Raw genomic sequence first — 27,727 nt, 5'->3', positions numbered from 1 at the left:
TAGGAATTCCAGGATCACAAACTTACACTTTCTTGTCTTCTCCTGGACCATCTAAGGGTCCTGGAAGGTTTCCGCCCAGTAATACTTCCAAATAAGGAAGCCTGCTACCTCTCAGCCTGTTGCTTCCATTGCTAGCACTGATTCTCATGGCCACACAGCTTTGATAAAGATGATCGACACCCTCCCTGCGTCAGCGTTGCCGATGCATGCTGCCTCCTGGGTCCTTCAACAGAGAGATGCTCTGCAGGCTTCTCCACTCCTTCCGCACTAAAGGCACACACGGGCTTCCATCACCCGCCTCCCAGGGCTATGGCTGTAACTATCCCACCCTTCCAGACACTCTTCCTCCATGCAACCCTCTTCCAACGTCTTCCTTCCTGGAGAGCCCAGAGCTTCAGACCCCTCTGGGAATCAACGTGACCAATCTTGTGTGTAGACTGAGAATTTCCCTAATGGTATGACTACTTTCCCTTCATTCCTGCAAATAGGCCCTGGTGAACTTAGGTCTTTGAAACACTGGCAAGCAGGAGGCCCTCTTCCCAGATAGTCCAGCAGCTCATTCTGTGGTCTTGAATCAGGGCCACAGCCCACAGTTGTGAACGCTGCACATTTCACAACCTTGAGAGCGGGGGTGTTGGGTCTTAGGACAGACGCATGTTTCATTTCACAAAGAAACCGACGGTTGTCCAGAATGACTGTAACAGTTTGCACTCCGGTTAGCAACACCCTGTCTCCTCACATTCTTATCAGCACTTGAGTCATTGCTCTTCTAACACTACCATTGCATGAGGTGGTTCCATGGCCACTCTTTCCAAAGCTGGACTAGCAGTGACAATGAGCTGTTTATCTTCAGCCTTAGTCACGACCCAGGCCTTAGAGAGTAACTTGGAACATACTTTATCTATATGGCATATTTTACAGATGACAAGTAGTAGATAATCAATCCCCCTAAACTATGAGTTCTTTCAAAGCACCTTAAGGGTGTCACCTCCTCTGCCCCTCACAGCCGGGCTTAGGTCCATGACTCTCCTGCATCGGCTTCCTGCTGCAGGCTAACTCAGCACGGTGCTGTGGAGGGCTGGGATCTGTACAACGGGAACACAAGTCAGAACCAAAAAAAATTTCCTTTTTACCCATTATTTAAATTATTCATACCACACATGTAGAACATTGACTTTATGAGCTATGTTATTGACCTACATGTCCCCCGGGACTATGGTTCCCAGGCCTCCAGGCCAGTAACTCAGTCCCTGGATGTGTTTGGATGTGCCTAAGAAGTTTCCCTGACTGTGCCTCCTGGGTGCTTCATTGTATATATGACTATACATGCAACACATATAAATATGTATGTAGAAATATCCAGGACTTAAGTCTATACACGCACGGGGGCGTACTCCCATATGCCTTCCCATGCCTATTCAGCATACCTATCTGCCTAAGTAACCACTCGTAAATTACTGTTTATTATTACTACTGTAGCAGGGTTGTATATGTTGTAGTATATTTAGTGTAGCTGCCTTTTATTCTTATGTACCTCACGGTGTCTTTCTTTGCCGTGGTCATGTTGTGCTGACTTCCCCCATATTGTGTATTGCCTTTCACTTCACCAAACTTAACATGTGTCTACTATCTAGTTGACGGTTTTCCCTCCTGCCTCCTCTCATCCCTGGTAACCACTAAAAAGTGTCAATTTCTGTGTGTAAACTTTTTTTTTAAATGTTTTATGACAGTGGTCTCATACATTACGCCTCCTTTTGTGATTGACTTATTTCATTCACTCAGCATAATGCCCTCCAGATTCATCCATGTTGTGAGATGCTTTGCGGATTCGTCGTTATTCTTCATCATTGCGTAATATTCCATTGTGTGTATGTACTATAATTTGTTTATCTTTTCCTCTGTTGATGGGCATTTAGGTTGTTTCCATCTTTTTGCTATTGTGAATAATGCTGAGATGAACATGGGTGTGCATACGTCTATTCAAGTGACATCTCTTATTTCTCTAGGATATATGCTTAGGAGTGGGATTACTGATTATACGGTATTTCTATTTCTAGCCTTTTAAGGAAGCGCCATACCATTTTCCATAAAGGTTGTACCATTTTACCATGACCTTTTTTTATCCTGTACTTGCTTGTTCATTCAGCAAACACTTATGGAATGCCAGGCAGGGTTCTAGGTGCTGGGGACAGAACAGTATACGTGACAGATGGCTCTCACGAAGCCTGCATTCACCTGGAGAAGAGTAAGCAGATACTTTCAGGCTGTGGTAAGTGCTGCTAGAAGTCCCAGAATGTAAAATCTCAGGGCACCTCACTTACTGCCCCAGCATCCAAGAGCCAGACCCCTTTCCCAGACACACAGCCCCTCACCCTTCTGCAGGCATGGCCAGTGCTGCATCTTCACAGCCTCTGGGAGGTGCACAGGAGCAATGGTCAAGCCGTGGGCATCTGAGAGGGGACAGGGACAGCAGTGGCCCTCCTGGCCCAGAGCTTCCTCATTGCTCTGGCCACTTGCCCCTGCCTACCTTCCACTCATGCAGCTCATCATTGGTGAGCACAGCAGGCCATCAGGATTCTACAGGTGAACAGCTGTCCACCCCTGTGATCCTGGGTCAGCCTCTGATGGGTCTCATTGGGCCACGTTCACCAGGTGACACTGCTGAGCCCTAAGCCAGTCAAGGGGCAGCTGAAAGCCCAACAGTCCTTGTCGTTCTGCATACGTGGTGCTAGTATGATTCAACTGTCTTAACTCCTCACCCCAATCCTTTACCCTCAGTTGGTATTTCTTAAGCAAATATTAACTCTGCAAATACCCTATTGAGCATTCTCAAGAGCCGTCATGAGGCACATGGGCTAAATCTTGACAGTTCCTTTTCAACTTAATATAATTTTGTAGTATAACTTGGGGATCAGAGGAAAGCGAATCAATAAAAAAAATGTATTATTTTAGTGTACTTTGCAGTTTTCCAGCTGACATTGGCAACATCTTCATGCTATATGATTTCATTCCCTTGATACTTCTCATACTAAACTTACACTTGTGAACATCAAAGTGCCAGATGAAAAATTCAGATGAGTTACAGCAAAAATCCCAGATAAACAAGGGAAAATGCTTGTCCACTTGGCTATGGACAATCCACTAAATTATAGTCACTGCTTTGAAGCATTCAAAATGAATCTTATTATTAAAGCACACATGTGAGAAGGAAAAAAACAAAGGCTCACCGCATGTATTTAAAAGGTTGAGGTAAAAATACATTGGCTATCCCACATTAATTTAACATGAAAATATAGCATGTCAGCTGTCTTAGTTATCCAGTACTGCTATAACAGAAATACCAGAGGTGGATGGCTTCAACAAACAGAAGTTAATTCTCTCACAGTCTAGTAGGCTAGAAGTCCAAATTCAGGGTGTCAGCTCCAAGAGAAGGCTTTGTCTCTCTGTTGGCTCTGGAGGAATGTCCTTGTGATCAATCTTCCCCTGGACTAGGAGCTTCTCCGCGCAGAAGCCCCAGAAGCAACGGATGCACTCTGCTCCCTGCGTTGCTGTCTTGGTGGTATGAGGTTCCATGTCTCTCTACTCACTTCTCTCTTTTATATATCAAAAGAGATTGACTTAAGACACAACCTAATCTGATAAATTGAGTCCTGCCACACTAGCATAACTACCACTAATCCCACCTCATCAACATCATAGCGATAGGACTTACAACACACAGGAAAATCACATCAGATGAAGAAATGGTGGACAATCACACAATGCTGGGAACCATGGCCTAGCCAACTTGACACACATTTGGGGGGGGGGGGACACAATTTAATCCATGAATCCAGTTTTTCTCTAAAAGCAACTAGATGTCTCAGAAGTCCTCATTAGTAAATGTGTGAGAATGGTTGCACAACTTGAAGAATAAAATCAATGCCACTAAACGGTACCTGTAGAAACTGTTGACTTGGTGTATGTTTTATAGTGTATATTCTCAACAAAATTAAAAAAAAAAATTTTTTTTTAATTATATTGATTCTCAGCCCTAAGATGCCCTGGAAAATGGCCCTGAGAAGCAGAAAAAGGCAAGGAAACTCAGAGTCTGATCTGCTCAAAACGGGGATTAAAAATACCCACAAGAAGCAAAATAAAATGAGAGAGAAAAAAAAAAACAGCTTCTATTCAATCTTTCCTCTTTTCTCTTTAGACGTATTATTTAGCACAAAGTTTTACCATAATGGGAACCTGATAAACACAGCAGACGCAGAATGAATCAATGAACAAATGATTGACCATGTTTTGGGTAATTGCTCTAAAGGGTCATACTAAGCACAGGAGGCATGACTTAGATGTCTACTCTTTTTCTATCGTTTACTCCTCTTTCTTACCCATCAGCAGCCACACATTTTCCCTATCCTTAAGCAGATCTAATAGTTGTATGGAATGTTAAGGTCTAATTATGAACTCATTTTTTTAATCAACACCCTAATCTTGAAATCACACGTTCTTATTGTTGTTAGGTGCCATCAAGCCGGTTCTGACTCATAGTGGCAGCATGTACAACAGAACAGAACACTACCCAGTCCTGCACCCTCCTCACAATCATTGTTCTGCTTGAGCCCATTGTTGAAACCACTGTGTCAATCCATCTCTTTGAGGGTCTTCCTCTTCTTCACCGACCTTCTATTTAACCAAGCATGATGTCCTTCTCCAGGGACTGATCCCTCCTAACAGCATGTCCAAAACATATAAGACACAGTCTCTCCATCCTTGCTTCTAAGGAGCATTCTGGCTGTACTTTTTCCAAGACAGATTTGTTCATTCTTTTGGCAGTCCATGGTATATTCAATATTCTTCGCCAACACCACAATTCGAAGATGTCAATTCTCCTTCTGTCTTCCTTATGCGTTGTCCAGCTTTCACATGCATATGATGAGACTGAAAATACCATGGCTTGGGTCAGGCACACCTTAGTCTTCAAGGTGACATCTTTGCTTTTCAACACTTTAAAGAGGTCCTTTGCAGCAGATTTGCCCAATGCAATGCATCTTTTGATTTATCGACTGCTGCTTCCATGGGTATTGATCGTGAATCCAAGTAAAATGAAATCCTTGACAACTTCAATCTTTTCTCCGTTTATCATGATGTTGCTTATTGGTTCAGTTGTGGCGATTTCTGTTCTCTTTATTTTGAAGTGTAACCCAAACTGAAGGCTGTGGTCTTTGATCTTCATCAGTAATTGCTTCAAGTACTCTTCACTGTCAGCAAGCAAGCTTGTGTCATCTGCATAACGCAGGTTGTTAATGAGTCTTCCTCCAATCCTGATGCCTCATTCTTCTTTATATAGTCTAGCTTCTGGGATTATGTGCCCAGCATACAGATGGAATTAGTCTGGTGAAAGGATACAACCCTGACGCACACCTCGCACACCTTTCCTGACTTTAAACCATGCAGTATCCCCTTGTTCTGTTCGAAAGACTGCCTCTTGGTCTATGTACAGTTTCCTCATGAGCACAATTAAGTGTTCTCAGATTCCCATTCTTATCAATGTTATCCATAATTTGTTATGATCCACACAGTCAAATGTCTTTGCATAATCAATAAAACACAGGTTTAAACATCCTTCTGGTATTCTCTGCTTTCAGCCAGGAACTATGTGACATCAGCAATGCTATCTCTTGTTCCACATCCTCTTTTGAATCCGCCTTGAATTTTTGGCAGTTTGCTGTAGAGGTACTACTGGCCACTTTTGAATGATCTTCAGCAATTAATATATGAACAACAGTCAAAAATTTTAGTGAGTGTCAAGAAGTTCAGTCATTCAATCAGGAAGTAGATTCCAAGCACCCACTACTTACTTAAACCTACACCCTAGTCCGACTCAGTAACAAGTTTTGATACTTTAGGCAACTTACTTAGCCATGCAGGACCTCCACTTCCCCAACAAAAGACGGGTGGATCAGGCAATTAGTATGATATCTCTTAGTTCAAAAACTCTGTCAACGCCATAAGTTCATTGAGATGCAGTTTGAACTAATGGGTAAAGAAGTATAAACGCCAAGTACTACAACTAGACTTTAACCACTAAGTAAGAAACCCTGGGCTGTTCTCCAAGAATCCCAAAACTTACTTAGAGTCAAAGAAGATAGATTGATGAAAATAAGCTGTGTATCCCTATGGATAGGAAACAAAAAGTATTTTTAACCAAAATATTTGATCTGTGTGCTCACACAGACATACGTTTAGTTATCTACCCCCAACATCCATTATTAAAACAGTTCTTTTCAGGTCTAACCTCTATAATTAACCTGTTGCCATTGAGTCGATTTCAACTCCTGGCGACCCCATGTGCTATAGAAGTGCTCCATAGGGTTTTCTTGGCTGTAATCTTTACAAAAGCCAATTGCCAGACCTTTCTTCTATAGTACCACTGGATGGGTTCAAACCTCCAACCTTTAGATTAGTAGTCAAGTGCAAACTATTTGCACCACCCAGGCACCTTAAATTTATAATTAATAGGTTTTTAATGTTATATTGCTCTTAGTTCTTTTTTTACTTAGCTTGCAATTCTAAAATCCTGTCTAGGAAGAAAGAATTCCCTATCTTTTGGCATATCTGCTACATTTCAAGTTACAGTGGTTGGCAAAGTGAAGTGCAGTGTGGTCATCTGGGGCAGATTTAGATAGTTAAGTTGATATATATTGTCATGTGTATTTCCCTAAATCAACTCCCATTTTGTAAGGCATTTGACCCATTATAAATGCACAAATGTATCTTATATGTATTTCTTCCAGGCAGCTCCCATTGTTGGCAAGCATTCTATTAAAAAACTAATGCAAAAGTCATGTTAATGCAGCCATATTGCAAAGATAATGGCAAAAATGTTTGGTTAAACTGACTGTCCAAAATCAAATGTGTGGCTCAAACACATTTGTCTTCCAGTAAATGTTTTCAATAATAGGGTAAATAGAGATAGAAACATCAGAACCTTTGTGATTAAATCGGTGTGCCTTGATTAAAATAATAATCTTCTATGTCAATGAAGAATGGATTTAAAGTACAGTGAATCAATAATCAGAGCCTTACTTTAACCAGTAGGTTTAAACTTCCCTTCCACCAAACATTTAACGAATGCTGCCTAAGACACAATTGGCTAATTTAAGTTATAGCCTCCTTTCCTTAACAGGTCTCCGTTATGGGTCTATTTTTAAAATGAAAAGACAAAAAAGTGGGAAATGGGTATTTGCAAAAGTATTATTAGTACCTCAAAGATTCATAATTTTCATAACTCTATGGGAAATTATTTGAAGTTGTATGTGATGGCCAAACATAACGATTCATATCAAAAAATTACAGTCACTATGGCTTAAGGGAACTTCTAAGTCAATTGGCAAAATAATACTATTATGAAAACATTCTGCATCCCACTTTGAAATGTGGCATCCGGGGTCTTAAATGCTAACAAGTGGCCATCTAGATACATCAATGGGTCTCAACCCACCTGGATCAAAGGAGAATGAAGAACAAGAACATCAAGGTCACACGACAACTATGAGCCCAAGAGACAGAAAGGGCCACATGAACCAGAGTCTTACATCATCCTGAGACCAGAAGAACTAGATGGTGCCCAGCCACAACCAATGACTGCCCTGACAGGGAGCACAACAGAGAACCCCTGAGGGAGCAGGAGATCAGTGGGATGCAGACCCCAAATTCTCATAAAAAGACCAGACTTAATGGTCTGACTGAGACTAGAGGAATCCCGGTGGTCATGGTCCCCAAACCTTCTGTTGGCCCAGGACAGGAACCATTCCCGAAGACAACTCATCAGACATGGAAGGGACTGGACAATGGGTTGGAGAGAGATGCTGATGAAGATTGAGCTACTTGTATCAGGTAGACATTTGAGACTGTGTTGGCATCTCCTGTCTGGAGGGGAGATAGGAGGGTAGAGAGGGTTAGAAACTGGCAAAATTGTCACGAAAGGATAGACTGGAAGGGCTGACTCATTAGGGGGAGATTAAGTGGGAGTATGGAGTAAGGTGTATATAAGCTTATAAGTGACAGACTGACTTGATTTGTAAACGTTCACTTAAAGCTCAATAAAAATTATTAAAAAAAAATTACAGTCACACATAAAGGCACATTTAGAGAAAGGAAGGAAGAAGAAAGACTGAATTTTGAAGTAATAGAGCTTTGCGCCATTCTCCCAGGTGGTTTATTTTTATCATAGTTTTCTATAAAAGAAATACATACTGACATGAATAGCCTTCCTCCATTGAGCCAGTAGGTGGTGGTATTGCTGTAAACCTGCCTGGCCTAAAACCTGGCAGAGCTTTTCATTGTTTCAAGAGTCATTTGCAAGAAATACAAATGAATTAATCTTATCTATGTTTTGAAACTTTCAAAGATATTTTTCCATCCTATCAGAGACTACTGTGAACTCCCTTTGTAAAGCCTGATGCTCCATCTATTTCTCTTGGCTCCGTGAATAGCATTCAGTAGATGGGAGTCTTTCATTTCCAAGTCTTCCTTAACCAATGGAGATACATCTTATCTGTTTCCCAGTTAGAAAAGCACCACTGTTTACCTTGACCAGGACAAAGCTGTGGCACTCCAGGGGAGTTTTCCTATAAACAGAACACAGGACGTGAGCCTGAGAGAGAAACAAGTTTATGTTTGGAGTTAGAAGCATTAAAATAGTCCAGGCTGCTGTAAAATTAGTTTATCCATCCACCACCACCACACAGTAATTCAAGTCAAGGTCTTCTGATAAACTTCTCTTTAATAGCATTTTTTTTTTTTGTATTTTTATTTAACATGTCCTTATTTTCTTCTTATTTGCTTCCTAAATGGAATAATTCCTGACCTTAGGACTTTGAATCACACCAAGAAAACAATCTGAAAAATGTCATAGTCAGATACCTTTATAAACATAAGTGCTGGTATATCATTTGAATAAACTTTTCTCACTCTTTTTTTATTACCAATGTTTATAATACTAAGTAACTTCAGGGTGACTCTACACATTCCTCTCAAAAGGCATTGCTGCCCTTTACCACTTAACAATAAAAAGACAAATAACGCACTCAAAAAATGCACAAAGAACATGAACAAACACTTCACCAAAGAGGATATTCAAGTGGCCAACAAACACATGAAAAGATGCTTATCCTTATTAGACATTCCCCCAAAACCAAACCCATGCCATGAAGTAAATTCTGACTCACAGCAACCCTACAGGACAGAGTAGAACTGCCCCATAGGGTTTCCAAGGCTATAATCTTTATGGAAGCAGACTGCCACATCTTTCTCCCACAGGGTGGCTGGTGTATTCAAGCCATAGACCTTTCAGTTAGCAGCCACGAGCTTTAATCACTACGCTACCAGGGCTCCTTCCATTAGCCATTACCTGTTGCTGTCAAGTCACTTCTGACTCATAGCTACCCTATAGGACAGAGTAGAACTGACCCATATGGTTTCTAAGGAGCACCTGGTGGATTCAAACTGCCAATCTTTTGGTTAGCAGCCAAACTCTTAACCACTGTGCCACCAGGGCTCCAAAATATAAATCAAAACTACAATGCAATACCACCTCACCCCTGCTAGAATGACAATGATCAAAAAAACAGAAAATAGCAAATGTTCCAAGGATGTGGAGAGACCAGAACTCTTATCCATTGCTGCTGAGAATGTAAGATGGTACAATCATAGTGGAAAACAGTATAATGATTCCTCATAAAATTAGAAATAAAACTACCATAAACCACCCACTGCCGTCGATAGGGTCACTATGAGATGAGAACTACCATATGGCCCAGCAATTCCACTCCTAGGTATATACACTAGGAACCTAAAAGTAATGACTTGAACAGGCATGTGTACACTGATGTTCACTGCAGCATTATCATAGCAAAAAGGTGGAAACAACCCAAGTGTCCATCAACAGATGAATGCATACACAAAATGTGGTACATGAATAGACTGGAGTATAAGACATAATATTATACTCTTGAAGAGTGTGCGTCTTAGTTCAAGTAGATGTATGAGACTAACTGGGCAGCTCCCGTATGGAGGCGAGATGAGAAGGCAAAAAGGGAAATGAGCTGGTTGAATGGACAAGGGAAATTCGGGATGGAAAGGAGGAACGTGTTGTCACATTATGGGGATAGCAACTGGGGTCACATAACAATGTGTGTATAAATTTTTATATGAGAAACTCACTTGAGCTGTAAACTTTCACCTAAAGCACACACACAAAAAAAGATAGTTCTAGCACAATGTCTGGTTCATCCAATATTTGTTTAATTGTATTAATTAATTAATTAGGAATAGAGTGGATTTTCGGTTAACACACTGATAATGCTGAATTCTAGAGTTTTTAATGGTTTTTCAAGATATATAATAAAGACGTTGAACAAGAAAAAAATGTGGTACATATATACAATGGAATACCACTCAGACTTAAAAATTAAAGTCCTGATAATGCTACAACATGGATGAACCGCAAAGATATATACTGAGTGAAATAAATCAATCACAAAAGGACAAACACTGTATGATCTCACTTACACGCAATGACAAAAATAGGTAATTATACAAAAACCAATGGTTACCAGTGGTTACCAGGGGCAGGAGGGGAAGGGAGAGGAGTAATTATTCTCTGGAAAGTAGTGACCTTTTGTCTATGGTGATGGGAAAATTGGCATCAACTAAAGGTGATGGTTACACAACTTGACTAATGCAGCTGCTATCACTAAGCTGTGCACCAGAAAAAAAAAGGTGAAATGGCAAATAAAGCATTTTATATAATTTTACAAAGACAATAACAGCCCCCCTCCTCCCCAGAAAAAGCTGCGTTTATTGATTCTGCCTGTTATTGTTGTTGTTAAGTGCCATCGAGTTGGTTCTGACTCATAATGATCCTATGTACAACAGAACAAAACACTTCCTGGTCCTGTGCCATCCCCACAATCATTGCCATGCTTGAGCCCATTGTTGTAGGCACTGTGTCAATCTATCCTATTTAGGGTCTTCCTCTTTTTCACTGACTCTCTAATTTACCAAGCATGATGTCCTTCTCCAGAGACTGGTCCCTCCTAATAACATGGCCAAAGCAAATGAGGCAAAGTCTCACTATCCTTGCTTCTAAGGAGCCTTCTGGCTGTACTTCTTCCGATGCAGATTTGTTCGTTCTTCTGGCAGTCCATAGTATATTCAATATTCTTCACCAACATAATTCAAAGGCATCAATTCTTCTGTGGTCTTCCTTATTCATTGTTCAGCTCTCGGATGCATATGAGGTGAATGAAAATACCACGGCTTAGACCGGCACACCTTAATCCTCAAACTGACATCTTTGTTTTTTAACTTAAAGAGGTCTTTTGCAGCATATTCGCCCAATGCAATACATCATTTGATTTCTGACTGCTGCTTCGATGGGCATTGATTGTGGGTGCAAGGAAAATGAAATTCTTGACAACTTCAATATTTTCTCCGTTTATCAAGATGTTGCTTATTGGTCCAGTTTTAAGGATATTTGTTTTCTTTTTGTTGACGTGCGATCCATACTGAAGGCTGATACTACTTAGGGGCAACCAAACACCTCATGGGACTAGTGTTCTTGGTTTGAAGTTTTAGGGTCAGGGCTTTGTGGGTCTATCCAGTATATTGGCCCAATATTGTTTTTAGAGTTTCTGTACTACCTCCTAATTCAGTGAGTAGTGCCTGGGGTCTTAAAAGCTTTCAAGATACAACAACTGGTTTCCATTCTCCTGAATGGAATCCAAGGAATCCAAGGAAGAAGAAGACTCAGGAATTGGAGAAGGATATGGACTGAGGGTCTAACTGCCTCGTTGAACTACAACCATCCCCTTTGCCATGAGACCAGAAGAAATGGATGGGGTGCCCAGCTACCATTACTGAATGTTTTGATGAAGGACTCAATATATGGATCCTAATCAAAGGAGGAAGATAACGGAATAAAATTTCTAATTCATATGGAAACCAGGCTTACTAGATCCATTGAGACTGGTGGAACCCCTGAATCTATTGCCTGAAAATAATCTTTAAACCTTAAACTGAAACTATCCCATTAAGCCATCCTTAAACTAAATAACAATTTAGCTCAATTAATAAAGAATGTCTGCCTGGAACATTGCACTTTTATAACGAATTGTCTACATGAGTCCAAATTGACAACCATTAATCTAAAGCACAGATGAGAACTATAGGGGCAGAGAATCTAGATTAACGGTGATGAAACAATATGGGTAGAAATAGTGAGAACGGTGACACAATGTGAAGTACATAACCAATGTCTTCGAACTGTACATGTAGAAATTGTTCAATGGATGTATGTTTTGTTGTGTATGTTGCAACCCAAAATAAATTTTTAAAAAAAGTATCTAAAATAATTTTTTTAAAGCGTTGCTGAAATGGTACACGAGACAGCTATTCCTTCTTTCACCCAGAGCAGGGTTAACAAAATTTTTCTTGGCTAGATAGTAAATATTTTAGGCTTTGGAGGCCAAGAGGCAAACTTAAGGATGTTACGTAAGAGCTTACGTGATCATTTAAAAATGTAAAAAGCATTCTTAGGTCAATAGCAGTACAATAACAAGCGACAACCCAGATTTGGCCTGCAAGCTGGAGTTTCCTGATTAGCTTCTAGAGAATAAACTCTATCATGTGATATATGTATATTTTTCCTGCAATAATTACTGTCCGGAAGATGGATGCTGGCCCTGAATACTACATTAAAACATTTTTCTATTTAAAGTTTTCCTCTTTAAAGCTATATAACCCACTGTCGTGGAGTCGATTCCAACTCATAGTGGCCCCATAGGGTTTCTAAGGCTGTAATCTCTACTGACGCAAACTGCCACATCTTTCTCCCGAGGATCCTTTGGTGGTTTCAAACAGAATTTAATACTAAGCTTTCATATTTTTTAATACATATTATTATCATTAAGAAATCGATATTCTGGCCTGAGATCAGAAAATTTGGTCCATACCAAAGACAGTCTGGAGTTGCACAGCAGACTGGGTGTGAAAAAGGGGTGAGGAACAGGTGCCTGGAGAGAAAACACTGGAAACTCCCACAAATAAATAACCGCACTGCTATGCTCTTGATATAAATCACAACATATATTTTTCAGTAAATGTCTCTGTTAGAATGTCTTTTAAAACTTAGTAAAGAAACCTTTTAATTCACAATTTTTAAAAATTATTGACAGTGAAGGTTTTTTAAAGACATTCTAAGTAAAAGATTCCTCTCCTTGCAGACTCTGGGCTGTGCAATTAACTCTCCATGGTCAGAACAGACAGCACAGGGCCATGGGCTGGGGCTTGTGTCTGTCAAAAATACTCTTAGAAGCTTGCTTTTTAAAAGGAAGAAAAGAAACCTGAGTATTACCTTGGTCATCTAATGCCACTATAACAGAAATACCACAAGTGGATGGCTTTAACAAAGAGAAATTTATTCTCTCATAGTCTAGTAGGTTACAAGTCTAAATTCAGGGTGTCAGCTCCAGGGGAAGGCTTTCTCTCTCTGTCGGCTCTGGAGGAAGGTCCTTGTCCTCAGTCCCTGGTCGAGGAGCTTCTCAGGCATAGGAACCTCGGGTCCAAAGGACGTGCTCTGCTCCCTGTGCTGCTTTCTTGGTGGTATGAGGTCCCCAACTCTCTGCTTGCTTCCGTTTCCTTTTGTCTTGAGAGATAAAAGGTGGTGCAGGCCACACCCCAGGCAAACTCCCTTTACATTGGATCAGGGATGTGACCTGGGTAAGTGTGGTGTTCAATCCCACCCTAATCCTTTTTAACATAAAATTACAATCACAAAATGGAGGACAGCCACACAATACTGGGAATCATGGCCTACCCAAGTGGATACACATATTTTGGGGGGGACATAATTTAACCCATGAGAAGTATGTACACCTGCATGCTGAGTCCTGACTTAGGGCTAGAACGGACCTTCAGTATCAACCACGCCAACCCTCTTGCTCTACAGGTGAAGACGCTAATGCCCAGAGAACCAATGCGGCTTCCCCACAGTCACGTAGCAGGTACCTGCTGTGCTGGGCTCAGGCATAGTCTACTTATGAACAAATTTTCTAGTTATTTCTAGGGGCAGAGAAAAAAGCGAGTTGTCTTTAGACAAATGAGTCTTAACTTAGATTCACAAGATAAGGGCGAAACACACTAATTTCAGTACTTTCTAGCATTGTCCAGACATCCATTAAACATGAGTCAGGACACCAGGCAGGTTATGGCATGTTCTGTAGCTGGGGGAAGTTGCTCAGCCTGCCGGCTTGTGGATACCCAGAAAACCGAATCCTCCTCTCCCAGCTGGGGGCTAAGAGTGCTGTGTCAGAGGGACTCAGAGGTGGCACAGAACAGAGCATGTCTCATTGCCTCAGACTGTTCCAGAGCGATAGCCATTGGGCCTCCCTTTTATGGGGCTCAAGGAAAGTGTCAGGAGAGACTGGGCAGTTCAAGGCTGGGCTCTCTAAACACAAACGACAGACCAAACCCTTAAACACATAAAATAAAACAAAAAGCCTGTCACGTTTTTATACATAAACATATTGAACTTCTTCACTGAAATCAAGTCACATCACCTGGTGTTATTTTTAAAATTTAAGGCTTCTACTTTATGGAACACTCTGTGACCCATAAAACAAATTTCCACCACAAAGTGATATTTGCTCAGGGGCTTCCAGGCTGCTAACAGTGGATTACACTTGAGGCCCTACCAAAATGATCTAAACGTCTGAATTCCAGGTATCTGGGACAGTTCTCATTCAGCTAAGTCCGGCCTCCTTATAGCCCATAACCCATTACCATTCTGCCTCTCTACTCATCTACTCATTTATTCCAGTGTCAAACTGAAACAACCATACCCAGTGTAGACCAGCCCAAAGTGCTTCTACCTATAAACCTTACTAAATGGTGTTTTCCAAACCTACATTCTCTTAGGACTTCATCATTATAAAGCCAAGAACCTTTGTATCCATTACGAAGGAGAGAAAGGACATGTGCCCCAATCACAAACTTGCCCCCCTTTGAAAGGAGTTGTTTTTGCTCAAATGACAACTTTCCAGAACCTATTCCTTTTCCCAACCAACTGCCTCAAAGCTTCCTACAAAAGGGGCCACTATCTTTCTCAAATTAAAGTTCTTGGTATCGCCTCTTGAGTACTAGAATTCCTTACTACAGCAACTTGGTTTCCTCTCAAACAAAAATGTTAAATCTTTGTTAAAATTTTTATAACTCAACTTCAGAATTCATCATTTAGCACCAGAAAGAAATAGGATTTTTTTTTTAATTTTATGTTATAAAAAAAAAAAAAACTTTCCATGTGAAAGCAGACAAATGCCAAAATTATACCAAGAGCAATCTGCAACCTGGCTTCTAGAAGACAAGCACAGGAACATCCCCTGGCCCAGCCAGTGGCTCTCTTCTGTAAGGCATGGGTGTGGTTTTCCCAGGAGAGACGTCTACTGCTGTCAAGGTGCAGGTTGTCATCATGCACCAAATCAATAGTCACTGTCTTAGTCATCTAGTGCTGCTATAACAGAAATACCACAAGTGGATGGCTTTAACAACCAGAAATTTATTTTCTCACAGTTTGGGAGGCTAGAAGTCCAAATGCAGAGACCCAGCTCTAGGGGAATGCTTTCTCTCTGTGTGTGCTCTGGAGGAAGGTTCTTGTCTCTTCAGCTTCTGCTTCCTGATTCCTTGGAGATCTCCATGTGTCTTGGCACCTATCTTACCCCTTCTCTGCTCAGCTTGCTTGTTTAATCTCTTTTATGTCTCAGAAGAGATTGATTGACTCAAGATAGGCCCTACACTAATCCTTCCTCATTAACCTAACGAAGACATCCCGTTCCCAAAAGGAATTATAACCACAGGTATAGAGGTTAGGATTTACAACACATTTTGGGGGGACATAATTCAACCCATAACACACTGGTACCCCCTAAAATTGGCTTCTATTATTTTGTATGCCCAAAATCACACTTCGGGAAATGTTCATTCATAGCAAGTCACTTTAGCGGGGTGCCCAGTCACAGTGTCTCCACCCCCAGCACTGGCGGGCCAGTCAGAGCCCATTCCAGAACCTTTAACTGCAGCTGGCATTGAACTTTAAGACATGACCCTAGTGGTACCTGTTTACTATTACTGAACATTTTGATCTAAGACTCTCTAAGAGAATCCTGATTAAAATGCAGAACAGAATTTCAAATTCTCATGCAATCCAGTCTGTCTGGAGCCATTGAGGATAAATGAACCCCCAAAACTACTGCCCTGAGAAGATCTTTAAACCTTAATCCAAAAAGATCCTCTAAAGTCTTCTTAAAACCAAACAATAAAAAACCCACTTACCGTACTAGTAAGGACAATACCTGCATTGAGCATTGTGCTCTTTTATGTATATGGGATCGAATTGACAACAGCAACTGGAAAGATTAGATAGGAACCTTAGGAGATGGTGAGTTTATGTTAATGGGGAAAGAAAAATTCAGAAAAGAGGGTGAGATGGCTGCACATCTCGGAGAACGTAATCCACGTCACTGAATTGTACATGTAGAAACTGTTGAATTCCTGTATATTTTGCTGTATATATTACCTAACAACAACAAAAATTAATTAATTAAAAGAAAAAAAAAGAAGTGAGCCTAGATTTCCTGGGGCTCTGGCCCTATCCCTGGCTCTGCATGAAGGCTGTCTGGAGTAGGACAGATATGTAGAGAAGCTGAGACAGCAGGTGGAGATGTGAGATAGAGTCAGTGAGAGAGAGAACAACCTGGCAGCTCAAAGTCCCTGATTTTGGTCACTTCTGGCATCACCCTGCCCTACCCAGTGAAGTAAACCAAAGAAGTTTATTTTCCTTAAGCTTGTTTGAGTTAGAATTCTGTTACTTGTAACAAAAGAATCCTGACTGAAACAGAAACCCCTGCAGGGGCCAGATAAACTATTGTTGAGCTGTAGGTAGGAATGAATGCATACTTTATAAGGAAAGTAGTATTACTCCTGGGCCAAATAAAAGAATAGAGTATACCTTATCTCCACAGATACACTTTTCCCATCCTTTCACTTTCAACCTATATGTATACTACTAAAGTTTACTTTCTTTCTACAGAAGCCATGTCCTTTGATGCTTACATTTGGAGCGGAAGCAGGCATGGTCACATGCTGGCCTTCCCTTGCAGATCCAGATGAGATGGAAGGACCCATTCAGAGACGCAATGGCTGGAATGGCAGCCATTGTTGGGGGAGGAAGGGTGTAAGGATGCAGATCAGAGCAGTGATGAGGGATCAACCATCCTTAGTTAAAGAAGCATTCATTGACTCCTCACCGTATACCAGGACCTGTGGTAGCACTAGGAATACAAAAATGGGCAAGATACCTTCCCGACCCTCAAGAAAGTTTCGCACGAAGGAGAAATCAGTCACAAAACAGATAAATTCAAAGTAGTACAGCAAGTAGAAAAGCTGATGAGTGCCCTGGGTATAGTCGGAGTCTTGGGGACTCACATTTTCCTCTTCTCAGGAGTCACAGCTGTTGAAGCCACAGCTGAGCCTAAAGGTAAAATGGAGTTAATGAGGTGCAAAGGTGAGGAATGGCATTCAGCCGTGGTGGGTGGTCCAGGGGCTTACCATTACTGAGTAAATAATAGAGAATGGTTAAAAAACCGAGGTCCAAATAAACGATGTCTAAAAGACATATCTTAAACCCAAGGACACACATAAGTTGAAAATGAAAGGATGGGGAAAATAATATTCCATACAAATAGTAACCAAAAGAGAGCTAGGGTGGCAATTTCCATATCAGGCAAAATAGACTGTAAGTCAAAATCTGTTATAAGAGATGGAGAAGGACATTATATAATTAAAAAAAAAGAGTCAATTAATCAAGAAGACACAATAATTATAAATATGCATACACCTAAAATCAGACTCCAAATTATATAAACAAAACACTGACGGAAGTAAAGGGAGAAACAGGCAGTTCTACAATAATACTTGGAGACTTAATACATGACATTCAATAATGCACAGAACATCTAGAAAAATATAAATAAGGAAAGAGAGGAATTGAATGACACTATATACCTGTTTTTATAAACCTGTTAGACCTCACAGACACATTTAAAACACTCCACCCAACAACAGCAAAATACACATTCATCTCTAGTGCACATGGATCATTCTTCAGGGTAAACCATATGTTAAGTCACAAAACAAGTCTCTACAAATTTTAAAAGATTGAAATCATATAAGATATAATCTCTGACCATAATGGGATAAAATTAATAACAGAAGGAAAACTAGAAAATACACAAATATGTGGAAATTAAATAACATGCTATTAAACAACCAATTGGTCAAGGAAGAAATGAAGAGAGTAATCAGAAAATACTTAGAGTCAAATGAAACTGAAAGCACAACATACCAAAACTTACAAGACTCCGTGAAGACAGTGCCTAAAGGGAAATTCATAGCAGTAAGTGCCAACATCATTAATATCACATGCTAGCCAAATTTTGCTGAAAAATGACTGTAGCCATACATTGACAGAGAACTGCCAGAAGTTCAAGCAGGATTCAGAAGAAGACATGCAACGACTGATATCATTGCTGATGTCAGATGATCTTGACTGAAAACAGAGAATATCAGGAAAATGTTTATCTGTATTTTATCGACTACACAAAGGCATTTGATGGTGTAGATCATAACAAATTATGGATAACATTGAGAAGGGTGGAAATTTAAGAACACTAATCGTGCTCATGCAGAACTTGTACATGGATCAAGAGGCAATTTTTCAAACAGAACAAAGGGATATTGTGTGGTTTAGAACTGGAAAATTTGTGCAGCAGAACAAATAATCCTAGAAACTAAGCAATATGAAGAAGAATGTGGCATCAGGATTGGAAGTAGCTTCATTAACAACCTGAGATATGCAGGTGATACAACCTTTCTTGCCAAAAGTGAAGACGACTTGAAGCACTTACTCATGAAGGCAAAAGACTACAGCCTTCGGTATGGATTACATGTCAACATAAAGAAAATGAAAATCTTTACAATTGGGCCAATAAACAACAGCATAATAAGTGGTGAAGAAATTGAAGTTGTCAAGGATTTTATTGTCTTGGAACAAGAATCAATGCCCATGGAGGCAGCAGTCAAGAAATCAAATGATATGGTATTGCATTGGGCAAACCTGCTGCAAATGACATCTGTAAAGTGTTAAAAAGCAAAAATGTCATTTTAATGATGAAGGTACACCCTACCCAAGCTATGCTATTTTCAATTGCCTAATATGCATGTGAAAGCTAGACAATGAAAAAGGAAGGCCAAAGAAGAATCGATGCATTCCAATAGTGGTGTTAGTGAAGAATATTCAATATATCCTGGACTGCCAGAAGAACAAACAAATCTGTCTTAGAAGCAGTACAGCCAGAATGTTCCTTAGAAGCGAGGATTGTGAGTCTTCATCTTGCTTACTTTAGCCATGTCATCAGGCAGGACCAATCACTGGAGAAAGACATCATGCTTGGTAAAGTAGAGTGTCAGTGAAAAAGAGGGAGACCCTCAGTGAAATGGATTGACACAGTGGCTGCAACAATGGGCTCAAACATAGTAATTATTGTGAGGATGACGCAGGACCTAGTAACATTTCATTCCTTTATACATAAGGTTGCTGTGAGTCAAAGCTGACTCAATGGCACATAAAAACAACAATAGAAAACACCAACATTAATCAATAACAGAACTCTAAAACTTGCGGAACTAGAAAAAACTAACCAAGCGCAAAGCTATGAGGAAGAAAGAAATGACAAAGAGCAGAGATAAATGAAATAGAGAATAGAAAGACAATAGAGAGAATCAATGAAACCAGAAGTTGGTCTTTTGAAAAAATCAATAAAATTGATGAAACTCTAGCTAGACTGACAAATAATTTCAGACTTCCAGCCTCCAGAACTGTGAGAGAATATATTCTGCTGTTTTAAGCCATCCAGTTTGTGGTAATTGGTTATGGTAGCCCTAGGAAACTCATACACCCACGTTTGCAGGTTGAACCGACTTACAGACTTCAAGTTTTCCAGAGACCACACCGAGAACCACTGCCCTTAAAGCTGAGGGAGTTTTAGTGCAGCTGTTTAGTGCAGAGAAAGATTGTTCTAAGAAACTAGTGATGTGTTGAACTAGATTTTTTCCCAGGGAAGGAAATTAACCCTTTCGGAAGGTACATTTTAGAAAAGTGACTCACAGTTTGTTAGTCGTTACATTATTCTCACATAAAATAATATGCAAAGAAAATATAGTGTCTTTATTTTTTTGCCTATAACTATTTGTGTTTCTTTCACAAGCTCTCACCTGTTAAGAGGTAGGAAAGAAATTAACTTTTAATCCTTTCTGGCTAAAAAATGTAAAACTCTGTCAAATCAAAAATTTATAGAATTCCTTTAGATCAGTGGTTCTCAAACTGACCACTACAACATTAAGAAATTGTCTTGGGGGCAGAACCAACATCGCACCCTAGAGAGATGCACCATGCTGTCCCTCTGCAGTAGACTCAAAAAACTAAGCAAAACTGATACAAAAATCAATCCTGCAATCCCAAGCAACAAATAAAGGGACAAAGAACTAGATCAAACACCAAATGGAAGAAGAAACTGATGGAAAACAGAGAACAAAGAGACATATGGAGAGGAGAATTCATCTTGAAACACAACCAGCAACGACCCCGGACAGGAAGTATGGGAAGGTAACTTCATGGAGACAGAGCACCTAGTAACCAAAGACACACTTACCCACCTCTCACCCTTTTGGTGAGCAGAAGAAAGAACCCTCCCATCCCAGAAGCCCCCATTGCTGGAGTCCACAATATGGACCCCCCTTAGCATCCCCCCAAAGCATGAGATGCCCCCTACTGCCTGCACAGCTTCTTTTTTTCTTTCTTCCTCCCTCCCTCCCTCTGTCCCTCTCACCTTTCTCCCTCCCTTCTTCCCTCCCTCCATCCTTCTCACCCTTCTTCCCTTTCTCTCTCCCTCCTTCTTCTCCCTCTCACCCTTCCTTCCTTTCTTCCTTCCTTCCTTTCCTTTCTTTCTCCCTCCCACTTAGCCTCGTATGCCACCTCCCCACCCTTCTTGCCCACTCCCACTACACCACCATTTCTTTTTCTTTTTTCTTTCTCCCTCCCACCTAGCGCAGTATGCCACCTCCTCTCCCCACCATCACCCCAGGTCCATCCCGACCCCTCTCATCCATTCTTGCCATGCCACTATTTTCTCTCTCTCTTTCTTTTTTTTTTTTCTTTCTTTTCCTTCTCCCTCCCACCTTGCCATGTATGCCACCTAACCTCCCTTCCTCTGGGTCCCCTGGTCAGCCCTGCCCCTACTCACCAGCTCCTGCTATGCCATTTTTTCCTCATTATTCCTATTCTTTGTCCTTCCAAATGTGTCCCATATGCCACCACCCCTCTTCCCACAGTCCCCTCCACACCGCCATGGCTTGACAGCCATGGGCCCGCGACTGTCCCAGGTCAACCCTCCCCTGCTGACTGGCTCCCATCACACCATCATTTTTTTTCTGTCTTCTCTTCCTCTCTATCACACCTAACCCCACAGACCTTCACCTCCCTAACCTTCTGCCAGCCCCCACTGCACTGCTGTTGCCAGAGACCAATGACCCACTGCCATCCAGAGTTGGCCCTGCCCACACACAAGCTCCCGCCATGCCACCATTATTTTCTTTCTTTTCCCTTTTATTCTTTCTTTTCTTTCTCCCTCCCAACTAGCCCAGTAAGCCACCTCCCCTCCCTTCACACTGGTCCTTGGGTCCGCCTCACCCTTGTTTACCAGCCCCCATCATGCTGCCATTTTTTTCCCTTTTTTCCTTCCTTGCTTTTCTTTCTCCCTCTCACTTAACCCTGTATGCCACATCCACCACCTTCCCACCAGCCCCCACAGCACCACTGCTGATAGAGTGCCACAGGTGCACTGGCCTGCCACTGCCCAGGGTCTGCTCCAACCCCACCCACCAACCACCAAATTGCCACCATTTTTTAATTCTTTTTATTCATTTTTCTTTCCTTTTTTGCCAACTTTTCTTTTTCCTTCTCATCTAGTTCCATACACCACCTTCACCCCCTTCCTGATGGCTCCCAGGTACACCACACCTCAAACCACCATTTCCCATTGTGCCACCCTTTTTTTTTCTTTTTTCTTTCTTTCTCTCTCCTGACTTTACATTCTCCCTCCCACCTAGCCCAGTAGTTCACCTCCCCATCCTTACCACCGGCCACAACTCTGCTGCCACAGCCAGAGTGCCCAGCACTCATGCCCACCACCACACTTAGCCCATACTGCCCCTCCCCTCTTGCCACTCCACCAGCTGCTGAACAGTGGGAAGCAAGCCCATACCAATCCCCATCTGACAACCCTGCCCATCTGGCGAGGGGCTGTGAACATTCCCATATGATGGGACCAACATCAGGAAGCAGACAGCACCCTCCTAGTCTGCCATCAGCCACGTCAACCAAACAGTATACAACAAAGCAGACTCACCCTTCCTGCTGCTGCTCTGCTCACCCAAATGAGTTGGTGAGAGTTATCATGTCGACAGACAAGCAAGCAGCAAACCACACACAGACCTCCTGTCCTGACATATTAAAATAAAACAAAAAAGCAGAACAAAACAGATGAACATAAAACCAAAAAAAGAAGAAAATAATACTTTAATATCTAGGAAACAGCAAACAATATCAAAACATATTTTAAAAAGCATAATAAGATGGCTCCAGCAAGTGACCAAAATAAAGAATCAGATAACCTTCTGGCAGAAGAAAAGGCACTGAAACTACCTGATATGGCATTCAAAAGCCTGATATTTAGGGCTTTCCAAGAGATCAGAGTCACTTAGAGTCAGAATCAACCCAATGGCAATGTTTTTTTGTTTTGTTTTGTTTTGATTTCACTTTTGAGAGATTAGGAAAGAGATCAAGGAAAAAGACAAAATCAAGAAAAAAGTGACGAAATAATGGAAAACAAAGAAAAAAATCAATGGAATAGCCAAATCAAGGAAAACACAGACACAGCAAAAGAAGAATTCAGGGAAGTAATAAAACAACAATACATTAAAAAAAAAAAAATTAGAAATCATACAAAAAAAGCAATTAGATTTCCAAGAGATAAGTGAAAAAATTTCAGAAATGGACAACTCAATAGAAGGTTTCAGGAGCAAATTTGAAACAATGGAAGACAGAATCAGTGAGATGCAAACAAATGTGTGGCAGTCACTTTGAGGAAAAATCACAGAAAAGAATGAAGAAAAACGATGAAAACCTAAGAATTATGCGGGACACAATAAAGAGCAAAAATTTGTGCATGATCAGAGTTCCAGAACAGGAGGAGAAAATGTAAATCACAGAAAGATTATTGAAAATTTGCTGGCAGAAAACTTTCCAAATATCATGAAACACAAAAACCTGACCATCCAAGAAGTTCAACAAATCCCATATAGGATAGATCCCCAAAAGAAAGTCGACAAGATATAATCACACTTGCCGAAACCAAAAACAAAGAAAGAATCATGAGAGCAGCTCAAGAAAAAAAGACAAGTCAGTTACAAAGGGGAAACAATAAGACTAAACACTGACTGAAAAAGAAGAACAAAGTGGGAGGCCTCACTCTACCTGATTTTAGAACCTATTAAACCACCACAGTAGTCAAAACAGCCTGGTGCTGGTACAACAACAGATACATAGACCAATGGAACAGAATTGAGAATCCAGACATAAATCCATCCACATATGAGCAGTTGATATTTGACAAAGGCCCCAAAACACTTTAAAAAAAGTCAAAACCCTTACGTGGGGAAAAGACAGGCTTTTTTACAAATGGTGCTGGCATAACTTGATATCCATCTGCAAAAAAATGATTCAAGACCCATACCTCACTCCATGCACAAAAACGAGCTCAAAATGGATCAAAGACTTAAACATAAAATCTAAAACGATAAAGATCATGGAAGAAAAAATAGGGACAACCTTAAGAGCCCTAATACATGGCATAAACACTATACAAAACATTATTAACAATGCAGAAGAAAAACTAGATAACCGGGAGCTCCTAAAAATCAAACACCTATGCTCATCCAAAGACTTCACCCGAATAGTAAAAAGATTACCTGCAGACTGGGAAAAAGTTTTTAGCAATGACATTTCTAATCAGCACCTGATCTCTAAAATTTACATGATACTGCAAAAACTCAACTAAAAGAAGTCAAATACCCCAATTAAAAAATGGGCAAAAGATATGAACAGATACTTCACTAAAGAAGACATTCATGTAGCTACCAGCTACACAAGGAAATGCTCACACTCATTAGCCATTAGAGAAATGCAAATGAAAACTACAATGAGATTTCATCTCACTCCAACAAGGCTGGCATTAATCCAAAAAAACACAAAATAATAAATGCTGGAGAGGCTGTGGAGAGATTGGAACACTTATACACTGCTGGTGGGAATGTAAAAATGGTACAACCACTTTGGAAATCAATTTGGCACTTCCTTAAAAAGCTACAAATAGAACTACCATATGATTCAGCAATCCCACTCCTTGGAATATATCCTAGAGAAATAAGAGCCTTTACACGAACAGATGTACGCATACCCATGTTCACTGCAGCACTGTTTACGATAGCAAAAAGATGGAAGCAACCAAGGTGCCCATCAACGGATGAATGGATAAATAAATTATGGTATATTCACACAATGGAATATTACGCATTGATAAAGACCAGTGAGGAATCTGTGAAACATTTCATAGCATGGAGGAATCTGGAAGGCATTATGCTGAGTGATATTAAAAAAAAAAAAAGTGATATTACCAGAGTGAAATTAGTCAGTTGCAAAAGAACAAATATTGCATAAGGCCACTATCATAAGAACTCGAGAAATAGTTTAAACAGAGGAGAAAATATTCTTTGATGGTTACGAGACGGGGGAGGGAGGAAGGTGGGAGAGAGGTATTCACTAATTAGATAGTAGATAAGAACTACTGTGGGAAAGACAACACACAATAAAGGTGAGGTCAGCACAAGCAAAGAAGTTTCCTGAATAAACTGAATGCTTCGAAGGCCAGTGTAGCAGGGGCAGGGGTTTGGGAATCATGGTTTCAGGGGACACCTGAGTCAACTGGCATAATAAAATCTCTTAAGAAAACATTCTGCATCCCACTTTGGAGAGTGGCATCTGGGGTCTTAAATGCTAGCAAGCGGCCATCTAAGATGCACTAATTGGTCTCAGCCCACCTCAATCAACAGAGAATGAAGAATACCAAGGACACAAGGTCATTATGAGCCCAAGAGACAGAAAGGGCCACATAAACCAGAGACTACACCAGCCTGAGACCAGAACTAGATGGTGCCCAGCTACAACCTATGACTGCCCTGACAGGAAGCACAACAGAGAACCCCTGAGGGAACAGGAGAGCAGTGGGATGCAGACCCCAAATTCTCATAAAAAGACCAAACTTAATGGTCTGACTGAGACTAGAAGGACCCCGGTGGTCATGGCCCCCAGACCTTCTGTTGGCCCAGGACAGGATCATTCTCAAAGCCAATTCTTCAGACATGGATTGGACTAGACAATGGGATGGAGAGGGATGCTGGTGAGGAGTGAGCTTCTGCGATCAGGTGGACACTTGAGACTATGTTGACATCTCCTGCCTGGAGGGCAGATGAGCAGGTAGAGGGGGTTAGAAGCTCATGAAGTGGACACAAAAAAAAGAGAGTGGAGGGAGGGAGCAGACTGTCTCATTAGAGGGAGAGCAATTGGGAGTACGTAGCAAGGTGTATATCAGTCTTTGAGTGAGAGACTGAAAAAAAAAGGCTAAAGCTCTTCTTACTCAGCAGAAACATATAGGCAAGAAGGCAATGGGATCACATATAAAATCTTAAAAAAAAATAGTAACTGCCAGCTATGAATAATATATACTGCAAAACTCTCTCTCAAATATGATAGTGAAATTAGGGCAGTTCCAGATAAACAGGAATTAAGGGAATTCACAAAAACCAAAGTAAATTTACAAGAAATATTAAAGGGAGTCCTTCAATTACAGAACCAACAACATTAGACAAAAACTGGAGTCTAGGACACGGGACAGCAACAGCCAGATACAAACTTAGTTAAAGAACGAGGTAAAACAAACCTAATAGACTTAAAACAGGGCAACAGAGATATCAGTCTGTAAATGACAATAATATCAAAACAATAAAAGGGGGAAAAAACAGTGTACGTATAGGACTTTCAAATGGAGAAAAAGTTAAGGCAATATCAAGTAATGAAAGACTCATTCAAACTGAGAAAGAAAGGTATAAATTTTAAGACAACCACAAAGAAAGATAACACATCTAAGCACCAAAATAAAAAAGAAGAAAAACAAAGGCTCAGTAAACAAGAAATCTACAACGAAGAAAGAAATGAACAAAAAAAACCACATACAAAAGGAACACAGCACAGGAAAGTAAGAGGAGCAAAGAAATCATCACCACACACACAGGTTGTTAATGTGTCTTCCTCCAATCCTGATGCCCCGTTCTTCTTCATATAGTACAGCTTCTCGGATTATTTGCTCAGCATACAGATTGAATAGGTATGGTGAAAGAATACAACCCTGACACAAACCTTTCCTGACTTTAAACCAATCAGTATCCCCGTGTTCTGTCCGAACAACTGCCTCTTGATCTATGTCAAGTTTCCTCATGAGCACAATTAAGTATTCTGGAATTCCCATTCTTCGCAATGTTATCCATAGTTTGTTATGATCCACACAGTTGAATGCTTTCGCATAGACAATAAAACACCGGTGAACATCCTTCTGGCATTCTCTGCTTTCAGCTAGGATCCATCTGACATCAGCAATGATATCCCTGGTTCTACCTCCTCTTCTGAAACCAGCCTGAAAATCTGGCAGTTCCCTGCCCATATACTGCTGCAGTCGTTTTTGAATGATCTTCAGCAAAATTTTGCTTGTGTGTGATATTGAGATATTGTTCTATAATTTTCACATTCGGTTGGATCACCTTTCTTGGGAATAGGCATAACTATGGATCTCTTCCAGTCAGTTGGCCAGGAAGCTGTCTTCCATATTTCTTGGCATAGATGAGTGAGCACCTCCAGCACTGCATCTGTTTGTTGAAACATCTCAATTGATATTCCATCAATTTCTGGAGCCTTGTTTTTCGTCAATGCCTTCAGAGCAGCTTGGGCTTCTTCCTTCAGTACCATCGGTTCCTGATCATATGCCACCTCTTGAAATGGTTGAATATTGAATAATTCTTTTTGGTATAACGACTCTGTATTCTTTCCATCTTCTTTTGATGATTCCTGCATCGTTTTCTATTTTCCCCATAAAATCCTTCATTATTGCAACTCGAGGCTTGAATTTTTTCTTCAGTTCTTTCAGCTTGAGAAATGCCGAGCATGTTCTTCCCTTTCGGTTTTCTATCTCCAGCTCTTTGCACATGTCATTATAATACTTTACTTCATCTTCTCGAGCCGCCCTTTGATATCTTCAGTTCTTTTACTTCATCAATTCTTCCTTTTGCTTTAGCTGCTCGACATTCGAGAGCAAGTTTCAGAGTCTCCACTGACATCCATTTTGGTCTTTTCTTTCTTTCCTGTCTTTTCAATGACCTCTTGCTTTCTGCATGTATGATG

This window comes from Elephas maximus, chromosome 1 (genome assembly GCF_024166365.1).
Source record: "Elephas maximus indicus isolate mEleMax1 chromosome 1, mEleMax1 primary haplotype, whole genome shotgun sequence".
NCBI classification, from domain to species: domain Eukaryota; kingdom Metazoa; phylum Chordata; class Mammalia; order Proboscidea; family Elephantidae; genus Elephas; species Elephas maximus.
The sequence above is the reverse complement of the archived record's forward strand: the minus strand, read 5'-3'. Positions refer to the sequence as shown.